The sequence below is a fragment of the Zootoca vivipara genome, chromosome 8, assembly GCF_965207765.1.
Source record: "Zootoca vivipara chromosome 8, rZooViv2.hap1.1, whole genome shotgun sequence".
Lineage (NCBI taxonomy): Eukaryota > Metazoa > Chordata > Lepidosauria > Squamata > Lacertidae > Zootoca > Zootoca vivipara.
Window position 1 is genome coordinate 78,715,499 of NC_142591.1, and position 12,503 is coordinate 78,728,001.

At 45.6% G+C, this 12,503-nt stretch overlaps 1 protein-coding gene across 7 annotated transcripts in view; it reads right to left on the reverse strand.

Moving 5' to 3' along the window:
* The window catches only part of ST3GAL1 (ST3 beta-galactoside alpha-2,3-sialyltransferase 1), a 93,548-nt gene that overhangs the window by 53,292 nt on the left and 27,753 nt on the right, over positions 1-12,503 (reverse strand). For 3 of the 7 annotated variants that reach the window (XM_060277601.2, XM_060277602.2, XM_060277600.2), the window contains exon 2: positions 3,157-3,231. The exons of 2 other annotated variants lie outside the window; for them this stretch is intronic. The gene's annotated coding sequence lies outside the window, so the exon portion shown is untranslated. The remainder of the gene's footprint in view (positions 1-3,156; positions 3,232-12,503) is intronic. 2 more of the 7 variants (XM_060277603.2, XM_088675984.1) reach the window with 1 other exon arrangement.

A 12,503-nucleotide genomic window follows, 5' to 3' on the forward strand; every position in this document is an offset into this window, starting at 1 on the left:
GGTTGAAATTTTTAATTTCTCTTCCTTTTTGAAGAAGAAGAAGAAGAGGAGGAGGAGGAGGAGGAGTTTGGATTTGATATCCTGCTTTATCATTACCCTAAGGAGTATCAAAGCAGTTAACATTCTCCTTTCCCTTCCTCCCCCACAACAATCACTCTTGTGAGGTGGGTGGGGCTGAGAGACTTCAGGGAAGTGTGACAAGCCCAAGGTCACCCAGCAACTGCATGTGGAGGAGCGGAGACACGAACCCAGTTCCCCAGATTACGAGTCTACCACTCTTAACCACTACACCACACTGGTAGCAAAGGAAAGGAAAGGAAAGGAAAGGAAAGGAAAGGAAAGGAAAGGAAAGGAAAGGAAAGGAGCAGGAATCTGTCATCAAGCCAGCCAGCCAGCCATGTTCAGAGATTTGGTCAAATGCAGAATGATTTTCCTGAAATAAACTTTCTAATGAGTGACATGACAAAAAGCCACTTGGATGATTCCAATGCATCTCGTAACAGAAATTAAGAAGGACTAAGATGTTTCTTCTTCTTCTTTGGTGATCACTCGTAGCCGAGTAAGATTGTCTTCCATAAACAAAGACCTTTTAACAATGATCCGTAAGTGACTATGGAGGCCAGTTCTGGATCCACACGTCCTTCCACTGTGGGGATATTGGTTTCCGGGCGGGAGTTGATCACAGTGTGGATTTGCCAAGCGTGGCTTCCTCTTAGCACATTTCTCCCACGCGTCCTGAGTTCGAGTGCTTCAAAGCCCATGGCATGTTTGGTAAAGGCTGTTCTCCTGGGCCCCTGGAAGGCTAAGTCCAGTCAAAGGCGACTATGGAGGTGCAGTGCTCATCTCGCTTCAGGCCAAGGGAGCCAGCGTTTGTCCACAGACAGCTTTCCAGGTCATGTGGCTAGTATGACTAAACTGCTTCTGGAGAAACAGAACACCATGACGGAAGCCAGAGCTCAAGGAAACGCCATTTACCTTCCCGCCACAGCGGTACCTATTTATCTACTTGCTCTGGTGTGCTTTCGAACTGCTAGGTTGGCAGGAGCTGGGACAGAGCAACGGGAGCTCACCCTGTCACAGGGATTCGAACTGCCGACCTTCTGATCGGCAAGCCTAAGAGGCTCAGTGATTTAGACCACAGCGCCACCCGCGTCCCTCTTGGGGACGTACTCGGATGATGTGCAGCCCCAGTTGATTTCAAAGTGATGCAGACCGCATAGGATCTTCCATTCATGTCAGGATGGAAAAGCCACCCACCCTTCCTTTCCCAGGAAGTATTTTTTAAAAAGATAATAATGCAGAGTGCTAGAGCAGAGAGCAGCGGCTTAAATAGGCTTGGCTTGGCTAAGTGCATGACAGCTGCTTACAAGTCCAGGAGTAGAAAATGCCCCAAGGAAGATAACCGACAATTTCCCGCCCCCCTCGAGTCAAAGTCCTGGGATGTTCACTGCTCAAAACACACATTGCCTCCGAGAGCCTATGTGTTCCAGGAACACACACTTAACCTGAAAGGCAAGGCTGCAATTTGGCAACTCAAACCGACTCTTACTGTGCTCCAAAATCCCTTTTGCAAATCTTGACTCTTGCTGGAACAAGCAGCAATCCTTTTTATTACATTTTGTTGCTGTCTTTTGTTTGCCTTTGCTGCACAAAGAGGAACAGAGGCCTGCCACTTGGATATATATATATATATATATATATATATATATATATATATATATTCAGAATACCGAGCACAGTGTGTGTGTGCACACTTTCCCATGCTCAGTCTGTCCAATGGGAATAGTGATAATATAACGCACAGGGCGGTTGCAAGAGGCTGTGCCATTCTTTAGCTTGCTCTGCACTGTAAAATGTTTTGATTCCTCACTAAAGCCTTCAAAACCGATTAGATTTGTCTGAGATCGGTTTTATTTATTTTGTAATCATTTGAACTTTGTGCTATGAATGGAAGGAGGGTCTGCTGGATCAGGGCAAGAATGTGTCCTGTTCTCTTTTGAAGCCATCCAAATGGTGGCTCCACTTCACTGCAGGGGGGCTGCTGTGGCAAGGGACCCTATGTATTCTTATTGGGTGACACAGTCCAGCACCATAATGCAACATAAGCTCTTGGTCAAGTGGGTGGTGCTGTGGTCTAAACCACTGAGCCTCTTGGGCTTGCCGATCGGAAGGTCGGCGGTTCGAATCCCCACGACGGGGTGAGCTCCCGTTGCTCTGTCCCAGCTCCTGCTATCCTAGCAGTTCGAAAGCACGCCAGTGCAAGTAGATAGATGTGGTGGGAACGCAAACAGATTTTCTGTGCACTCTGGATTCCGCCACAGTGTTCCATTGCGCCAGAAGCAGTTTAGTCATGCTGGCCACATGACCCAGAAAGCTGTCTGTGGACAAATGCCGGCTTCCTCAGCCTGAAAATGAGATGAGCGCCGCAACCCCACAGTCACCCTTGACTGGTCTTAACCGTCCAGGGGTCTGTTACCTTACCTTGGTCAAGTCCTAACTGCATAGGTGCCAACTCCCAGATTGAAAATTCCGGGATCGGCAGCGGCGCGGCACCGAAAGTCACGATGCGGCCGTTTTGGAACTGGGCAGAGCAGCACTGGAAGCCACTTCTACGCATGCTCTGCCCATTTCCAAAATGGCCACAGCGCCAGAAATCGCTTCTGCGCATGTCCAGAGACTCCAGACATGCGCAGAAGGAGCCTCCCCAGGCTGGTAAGAATCTGGGGGATTTACGGGTTTTTTTTTTTTTAATCCGGGCTGCCAGCGGGAAATGGCTGGAAAAACGGGGGTTTCCTGGGGAATACGGGAGACTTGGCAGCTATGTAATTGTGACAAAGAAGAAAATATTTCAGAAATCTACGTGCCAATTCAGTTCTCATCTGTACAGCTTGCGGCCCACAAACTGAATGCCATCTTTGCCAAGAAGCTCGTTAAACCTCCAGTTTTTATTTCCAAATAAAAGGAACAAATGAAAAACGGAGGGACGACAAAACATGGGTGGTGAGCTGAGTCTGGCACGATGGACCACAAATTGTGCGGGCCTGAACTTTAGGCTGCACCACCGAGCATGCAATGGAATGACCATTTTGCCGTAGAGTCACTGGCGTGATCTCACGTATACCAAAACAACACATTGCTTTCCACCCGGGTTCATACCTTGCAGCACCCAGAGGGGGCAGATTTAGTCTTGTCCCTCTGCACTAGAACATCTGTGTTGAATGTTGATCTATTCTGGGGGAGGGAGGGAGAGAGAGAAACACAAATATAAAATAAGCTGGATATTTTTAGGGTTCAGATGTACTCCAATTGCTAGAAGGCACATTTATAAAAATCCACGCACTCTGCGCTTTTAAGGTTAGATTAACAGTAGACCTATTTCACCCTAATCTGCTTGCACAAAACTTGCCTAGAGGTTAAAGTCAGACTATGTCAGGTCTTTATGGAGCATTTCTGGGGTGGCTATTCGACAATCACTCTTCATCCTGATTTGCTTGTGGGTATTTTTCCATTGATCATTCCTTCACCCCACACTTTTCAGCTCATTCCCCAGTCACTTCAAAAAGTCTGCCTGTGTGTTTTTAAGTGGAACTGTTGTGTTAGGGCAGTGGGTTTTCAAAGGGTGTGGTGTGCCACACTGATGTGGCAAGAGAGAATGGCATCAGTGGTGGGCCTATAAGTGGTGGGCCTTCTTAAGTGGTGACCTAATATAAATAAGATTCCCCGGCAAAAGCAAGCTCGCACCTCTCAATGACTATGCATACATACTGAAAGTACAGAGTTGGAAGGGACCCTAAAAGGGTCCTCTAGTCCAACCCACTGCAATGCAGGAATCTCAACTAAAGCATCCATGACAAATGGCCACCCAACCTCTGGTTAAAAACCTCCAAGGAAGGAGAGTCCACAGCCTCCCAGGGGAGAGTCTGTTCCACTGCCAAACAGATCTTACTGTCAGAAAGTTTAGTCAGACTTTCCTTTCTTGTAACTTTCTTGGTTCGAGTCCTACCCTCTGCAGCAGGAAAAAAAACAAGCATGCTCCCTTCTTCCATGTGTCTAGCCCTTGAGATATTTGAAGACGGCTATTGTATCAGTCTCTTCCACCATATCAAAATTCTATCACGTCATTCTCAGCTTGCACAGAATTAGGAGGTTAAAAAGGGTTTATCTTGCTCCCTCACTTCCTGCAGGTGCCACATAATAGCCACCCATTCTGCACTTGTAAGAAGTTGGCCGTTTAGTGCGCCACTTTGGAACTCCCTGCCTATTGAGATCAAGCAGGCGCCTTCAATGTACTCTTTCCGCTGACTGCTAAAAGCATTCTTGTTTAGACTACCCTACCCAGATGTTTAGAATCAATGTGCTTTGATTTTGCCACTTTTCAAAAAGTAAAAACCAGGACACCCCAAAAATTGTCGAGCTTAGGAAGACCCCCAAATTATTGAGCTTTTTTCCCTTTAGGAAACCCCCAAAATTGCTGAGTTTCTTCTTTCTTTTTTTAAAGGAAAACTTCAAATTTGTCCAGATTTTCTTTTTTTTTACTAAAACACCCTAAACCCCACTTTTTTTCCATTGACTTGTCTAAGATCCAGGACAACCCACCCCCACCCCCCGACGTCATCTTTGAAATCCCGGTAATGGTGGGACGTACGGCGGCCCCAATTTAGGCAATTTTAATCTGCTTTAGTATTTTAAAACTTTTGCATGTTTTAAAATACAACTGCGAGTTTTTCTTAATTTTAATACCATTTTGTTAACTGCTTTGAAGTTTGTTTGGGGGTGTTTGTTTGTTTGTTTGTTTACAATCAAGTGATGTATAATTTTTGTGAAATAAATCCATAGTGCAGAGAGAAAGGGTTAGTGCAGTTTCCTCTCCCACTTGCGAGTTTAAAGCGTGCAGAGGGAGATTCTGGTGTGGGTGACATTTACAAAATGAAACAAAAGACACCTGCTCTGCAGTCTGATATTCTGCAGTCCAAAACACGGAGGCTCCTCTACCACCACCTCATTCTGTACAATGGGCAGGCTGTCTCTTAAAAGTAAAATAAAATTTCACAACATCTTACAACTCACCAAGACTGGGCCACCCTTGCTTAAGGCTCTGCCTGCAGGAATACAACCCCCAACTGTGTTAAACGTGGCTGTTCTTTGGCATGAAATCCCTGTTTTCTTAATGTATGCATTGACTTGCTTGCACGGCAAAGCGCAATTCTGAAATCCGAGTTGAAGTTTTCTATAAAGTTACTATAGTGACAAACTCACATGCATTTAATGACTGATAAACCACCCGTTCGTCAACGCTTCTCCCACCCATCCACCCACCCCTAGGAATAACCGCCTTCTAAATGCTTTTGAGTTTCAGCTACTCTATAATAAGCAAAACCAGATCCCCCCCCCCCCGGGGGGAAGGATTAAACGCCCCCAAGTTATTTAAAACTAAACTATTGTGGTCAGTTTACTAAGCTGCCCTCCTTCAGAAAGCCACTGCAGGTCAGTATATTGCAGACAAAAATCACAACACACACACACACAGAGAGAGAGAGAGAGGGGGGAGAGAGAGAGGAAGGAAGGAAGGAAGGAAGGAAGGAAGGAAGGAAGGAAGGAAGGAAGGAAGGAAGGAAGGAAGGAAGTGCAATGATAGTGTTGTGTATTAATTCAAATATTCTGTAATCTGGCGGGAGTACTGTTCATTTGTCTGTTTAAAGGAGACAAGCACAATCCTCAGCCTGATTGGGTTCCGCTGGAAAGTTGAGTGCTATTGGTTCCCGCTTAAATGTATCTTTCTTCACCCAACCCTTGTTCCTATAAATACAGCTTCCCTTTACCCCAATCCCTAGTCCTGTTTGCCCTAAGAACTGTTCTCTTGAAGAAGCGTATCTGGACTTCTTAAGCCACGAAACAACAGATAGTAATCGCAGCTTTTGACACTTGAGGTGCACCGTAATTTTTTGCTCCATAAGACGCACCAGACCAAAAGAGACACCTAATTTCAGGAACCAAAATGCTTTTTCTGTGCAGCCTGAGCAGGAGCAGTGAACAACATTCTCCCTTCTCGGTAGTGGTGCCCACCCTGTGGAACGCCCTCCCATCAGATCTCAAAGAAATAAACAACTATATGATGTTTAGAAGACATCTGAAGGGAGCCCTGGTTTAGGGAAGTTTTTAATGATTGATGTTTTAATGTATTTTTAATCTTTTGTTGGAAGCTGCCCAGAGTGGCTGGGGAAACCCAGCCAGATGGGCGGGGTATTAAAAAAAAATGTTGTTGTTGTCGTCACTTGTCTTCACTTACCCCACCCAGCTGCCCTGCTCACAACTGTGAAAAATATTCCTACGTTACGAATGGCTCGTGTCACCATTAAGAAAAAGAGGCCAATATATAGGTGGACTGTCCCTGGATCCAGTGATTTCTCTTCTTTCAAGTTCTCAAAGCTCTTAACCTAGCCAGATGTTTAACTGATAAGTCAGTTGGTCCTTTGAAAAATAAGACTTTAGAGCCATCTTGCCCCAAAACAGCAAGAAATTCCATTTTGGCAACTGTAGCCTTGGTTTAAGAAACCGTTTGGTGCCTAGTTTATACATCTGAGTTTCTAACATTGGTAGACAAGGCTGAACTAGACGGATCAACGATGGTTCAATCATAAGGCCACCTACTATGTTTGCAGTCCTTTGGGGAAGGGCGCAGTATTTGGCATGCGGAAGGATCCTAGTAATTCCCTAACTAAACACTCCTGCGTGAAACTGTGGAGAGCTGCCGGAAGTGTAGATAGCCCTGATCTAGACGGACCAGCTGTCTAGCTCAGCCTCATACGTCTTTCACATGCAAGCACTCCTCAGTGCTTGCTTGGAGTGGCCTGCTCATGGCTCAGTCGCAAGCAAATCTAGGTGTGTGTGTGGGGAGGGGGACATCGGCCAACAGGGAACACGGGGAGCCAAGCACAGAACAACCCGTCCACCTACTCCAAATCAGAACAAACTGTTATGCATTAAGTTAACTGCAGTACTCCTTCTGGCCACTGTGGCTGCAGTTCTCACTCAGGTCCACGACATGCAAATGAAGGATTGAGAGTGCTGTTCACGGATTGGGTAGCCAGGGGAAGTTTGTTACTGTTGCAAGTTACTGAGTACTATATAAGCCAGTTGGCTAAGCTACTGTTCAGTCTGAACTCAGAGCTAGAATAAAGAGCTGGTTGTTTTGAGAGCTGTGTCTTCCCCCACTATTCTACACAAACAATTCTAAAAATGTCACAGCTGCCTTGTCAGACCAGTGCAGAAATCTATATAGTCCAGAGAGTTCAATTTCCAGCATCAGTCAGCTTCTAGGAAATTCAAGAAAAGGAAATGAATGCAGTGGCGGACGTACATTTTTGTGGCCCTGAACCTTGAACTTTCACGAGGGCCCCTTTGCTGCAAACCAGCAGTGAGGTTTGGGTAACCACTTTTATCTCCTTCCGTGGGGTTGTTGTAGCAGAATTTTTTTAAAAAAATGTACGGTAACTACTACATCTCAGATTTTGATTAAAACTGCTGAACTGAATCATCTCATATTACATGGAGCACATTTTATAAAATACTCTTTTTCTGGTTTTTTTTTTCTAGCGACCTATTTATGTACAGTTTCACTGTATAAGAGCTTCCTTGCAAGGCCCTTTTCTAGAGGCAATATGTATCAAGTTAAGTGCTCTTCAGCAGAACAGCCAACTTGCCGAGACAGTCCACCTATACGACGTCTATGCTACCCACTCTCAAACTTTGGGATTGTTGAAATACAGTATATACAATATAATAATACTAATAAGAGTCGAGTTGTGCAACTGTAATTGAGTCTATTAGACCCAATTTTTTTGAACAAGGAGGACTGAAGTCGGATCTGGACACACACACACACATATACTGGGATTAGAGGTCCTGAAGTTTAAGATTTGTTAAATTTCATACAGTAGTAGATTTGCCTCTACATGAATTTGTTAATTCAGAGGCAGGGAACTTTCTTTCAGTTGTTTGAGGGTCAGCTTCACGGGGACCAGATACCAGAGGTATTCAGTGCTCTTTGTTCATTTCAGTGGGTTTACTCTGAGTAAAACGTAGATGAATACCATCCTATGCACCTTGCCATGTGCAAACATGCCCGGGAGGCAGACTCGAGTGGCTTTTCAAATGCTTCCATCTTCTTCAGTTTCCTTCTCAGGATTTATTTCCATTTGTGCCAGAGGACTCTCAACTCTTAAGAATATGCTGATTTATTCCTCCTACCAGCTCCCGGCTTCTTGTGGGTGGGAGATTGCTAGCTGCCTTCAAATTAAAGCCCACAAGCTTATGATGTCTATCGGGGGGGGGGGGGGGGGTCCATTTCCTTTTGAAAGCCCCCCCCCCCCCCCGCAGAGCCCTCCATTCAAGCGATAGGAAATTACACTGAGTCCAACTGACTGGAGAACATGCAACTTTTACACCTGTGTAGTCTGAGGTAACTTCAAAGCAAAGGAGGTCCTGGCTTTGGAATTCAAAACAAGCACTTCTTTTTCAGTCAGGAAATTCAAAAGGATTTTTAAGGAGCTGATGAAATGATGTCCTGGTAGAAGAATGGTCTTTGGGGGGGCAGGTTAGTGGTCTTTTATATGGAAATCAGCCAGAAAGGATATAGTGGCAGTTCTCTCTCTCTCTCTCTCTCTCTCTCTCTCTCTCTCTCTCTCTCTCTCTCTCTCTCTCACACACACACACACACACACACACCCTTGACTGTCCCTCCACTCTGTGGTTTTATTGTGGGTGTTTTCTGCAACTTGTTCTTCCCACAAAAATAGTGTGCCTTTTGTGGATTTACATGCTCCACTTTGTTCTGAAATGCTTCCCCCTACCCCACACCAATGGCACCACATTATCCCTGTCTGGAAGGGCGATCGTGCAGCAAACGTGGGGCAAAAATTAATCGGAACATTTGCGGTACAAAGCATTGTGAGATTTCAGCAGGAAGTGACAGGATAAGCACTGTGACCGCCCCAGAACTTTCACAAACTGCGTTGAAAGCGGGACCACGTCGGACAGCCCCAGTAACATCCTGACCGCAAGTCATCTTGACTGAGGAATAAAAAGGATGTCGGGAGCAATTCGTTCCATGTGTGAATGGGCCATTGCCGATGGAAATACCAAGGAATGAGTGTTCCTTTCAACTCAAGTGAAGGACTTTGCCTGATCTATGATAATAGCTAAAGCAGCAGCACTTTGAACAGCCATGGCTTACCCCAAAGAGAAATTAAAGTACGATGCCACTTTAAATGCATAGATGGGGGCCCTTATCAATGCAGATAGTTAAGAACAGGGTGTTGGACTCAGTGTTAGAAACTCGTACAGTGGTACCTCGGTTTACGAACTTAATCCGTTTCAGAAGTCCGTTCTTAAACCGAAACCGTTCTTAAACCAAGGTGCACTTTCCCTAATGAGGCCTCCTGCCGCTGGTGCCCTTCCACCATTGGGATTCCATTCTTAGACCGAAGTAAAGTTCGCAAAGCAGGACACTACTTCCGGTTTTGCGGAGTTCGTAAACCAAATCGTTTGTAAACAGGGCTGTTCTTAAACCGAGGTACCACTGTATATAAACTGTTTTGATGACTGTAAACCAGGGTTACAGTCACCAAAACAGAATGCCTAGTTTTCATTTTTGGGCCAAATGGCTCAAAAGCCGTCTTTTTTTCAACACAACTTTCTGATTCCTGAAATTCGTTCTGATTGTGCAGATAAAATACCACGGATAGAATTTCTACAGGGTGCATCGCTAGTGTGTGAAAACCGTCCAGATCCAAGGACTGCCAGGCATGCACCTCCAGATGGCAGAGATGTTGGGCCCGGGCAACTTCACTCGGTCGCACATGGCCAATAGCCAGGTGCAAAATGTGCCTGGTGCCTCGCGAATTTCAGATGGTGGTTGGACTAGATGACCCTTGTGGTCCCCTTCAAACGCTACCATTCTGTGATTCTGTGAAGTGCTTGCCTAGTGCACCAACCCCTATCCCACAGGAGCTAACCAGAGGTCTACCGGAAGCGAGAGATGAGTGCAACAGTAGTAGTAGTAGTAATAATAATAATAATAATAATTTATTATTTATACCCCGCCCATCTGGCTGGGTTTCCCCAGCCACTCTGGGCGGCTTCCAACAGAAAAATGAAATAAAACAATCTATTAAACATTAAAAGCCTCCCTAAACAGGGCTGCCTTCAGATGTCTTCTAAAAATCTGGTAGCTGTTTTTCTCTTTGACATCTGATGGGAGGGCGTTCCACAGGGCGGGCGCCACCACCGAGAAGGCCCTCTGCCTAGTTCCCTGCAACTTGGCTTCTCGCAACAAGGGAACCGCCAGAAGGCCCTCAGTGCTGGACCTCAGAGTCCGGGCTGAATGGTGGGGGTGGAGACGCTCCTTCAGGTATACTGGACCGAGGCCATTTAGGGCTTTAAAGGTCAGCACCAACACTTTGAACTGTGCTCGGAAACGTACTGGGAGCCAATGTAGATCTTTCAAGACTGGTGTTATGTGGCCTCGGCGGCCGCTCCTGGTCACCAGTCTAGCTGCCGCATTCTGGATTAGTTGTAGTTTCCGGGTCACCTTCAAAGGTAGCCCCACGTAGAGCGCATTGCAGTAGTCCAAGCGGGAGATAATCTCCACACTTGCAACTCCTAGCTACTGGCATTCAGATCTGATCATGGAGGTTGCGCAATAACCGTCATGACCAGCAGCCAACTCAAATGATTTGTGTTTCCATCTACTTTCTGCACACCCTGAAAAAGTTTATTACACTCTGTCACTAACCCTCCTTTTTACTTGCATTCCTCAGCTAAAAAGCCCCAAACGCTGCAATTTTTCCCCTTTGCAGAGCAGTTGCCCCAGAGATTCCTGATCATTCTGATTGCCCTTTTCCAGCTCAGCAGCGCCTACGTATCCAGTTGCCACTCGAGTGTTCGGTAATCAAACGCCGAGAAATCAAGTGGCGAGCATGAAGACGGGAATCAGGGAAGAGTCAGCGCACTTGGAGAACTGGGGGGCGTGTTTTCTGCAAGAAACCGCAGAGAACAGCAACATTCAGAAAACTGGAGCTTGCAGATTGTGTATTTGTTATGAAAAAGGGCAAGCATAACTAACAGAGGGGAAAGAATCAGAAATGTAAACCATATATAGACAGAGTCGGAAAGGACTAAAAGGACCAATATACAGCGCAGCACTAAAGGGACAATAAAGTATGAAGTCCTACAAATACTCCCTTTACAGATAATAAATATACGGAAGAGTAAACATATTCTCCACCTGCAAGTTCCATTGTTATTGAGAATAAAGGTTCTATAGTCTTAAATGAGCCAGATATTTGCACATGCTGGTGGCACCAAGAGACCATGTGCCTCAATACTTGTATAAGAAATAAAATAATAAAAATATGTGAGATCGTTCAAGCGCTGCCCTTCAGATACTTTTAGCTCATGAGAGATCTTTTCAAGAAGAGAAAACTGGAGTTCCTCTCCAAAGAGGAACAATTTAAAATATTGTACTAGGCAAAACAGGCTGGCTCTGCACCCTTTCGATTAAGGATGGGGAATATTTCCAACCCAAGGGCCGCATTCCTTTTGGGACAATATTCCAAGGACCGCATGACGGTGGTGGGCGGAGCCACAAATGTAGATTCTGCCTCTGTACAGCTGGCTAGTTTCGACACAGACACAAATCTTGTGCTCAAATCCAGCTTTCCCACAGCCCACAGTGAAAACAGGATGCTGGATTGTTGGGTCACTGGCCTGATCCACCAGGCTCTTCTTGTTTTCTTCTGCTTCTAAGACAGGTAAACATACCCAAAACCCCTGAACACTGAAATTTTGGATAAGTCTCAGATGCAATTTCTTTTCTCATTAATTGATGGAGAATGGTTAGTGGAGGGATGCCATATTTTGGGGGGTATCATTACATCATATAGTTGTTTAACAATACCAGTGGCGCAATGCATCTCCAAGATATGTCTCATGGGCCTCTCATGCCTGGCCTATTTATAAGAATCGAAGTTCCTATTCAATGCTTTGTTGCTGCTGGAGAGGAACAAAACAGTCTGGGAAGGGAACCCACACAAAGCGAAACAATGCCCAAGACTGCGAGAGGCCTCTCCCTCTGCCAAAAAGGTTTCTGCCACGGCAATGCTAGGTAACACCACTCTCAGACTGCCTAGAACCAGCCAGGTGGAGGAGAAATAATAATGGGGATAGGAGAGGATGACAGTTCGGAAATGATATCAGCAAATTGATTTTGACAGCTGTATAGGAGGAGGACTTTTAGTATTCACAGATGGATATGACAGCACCATCATAAAGTGAGAAAGAGAGAGAAGGGAGACAGAATTTCCATTTCCTTGAAGTGCTATTGTCAAGTAGCTGTTTAGATATACAGCAGCTGGGGAGGTTACGGCGAGAGAAGATGGAGAGATCTCCCTCAGCAGAACCGCGTCCAAATGTTTGGCTGGCCACAAAGTTAGTTCTGCTGTGCT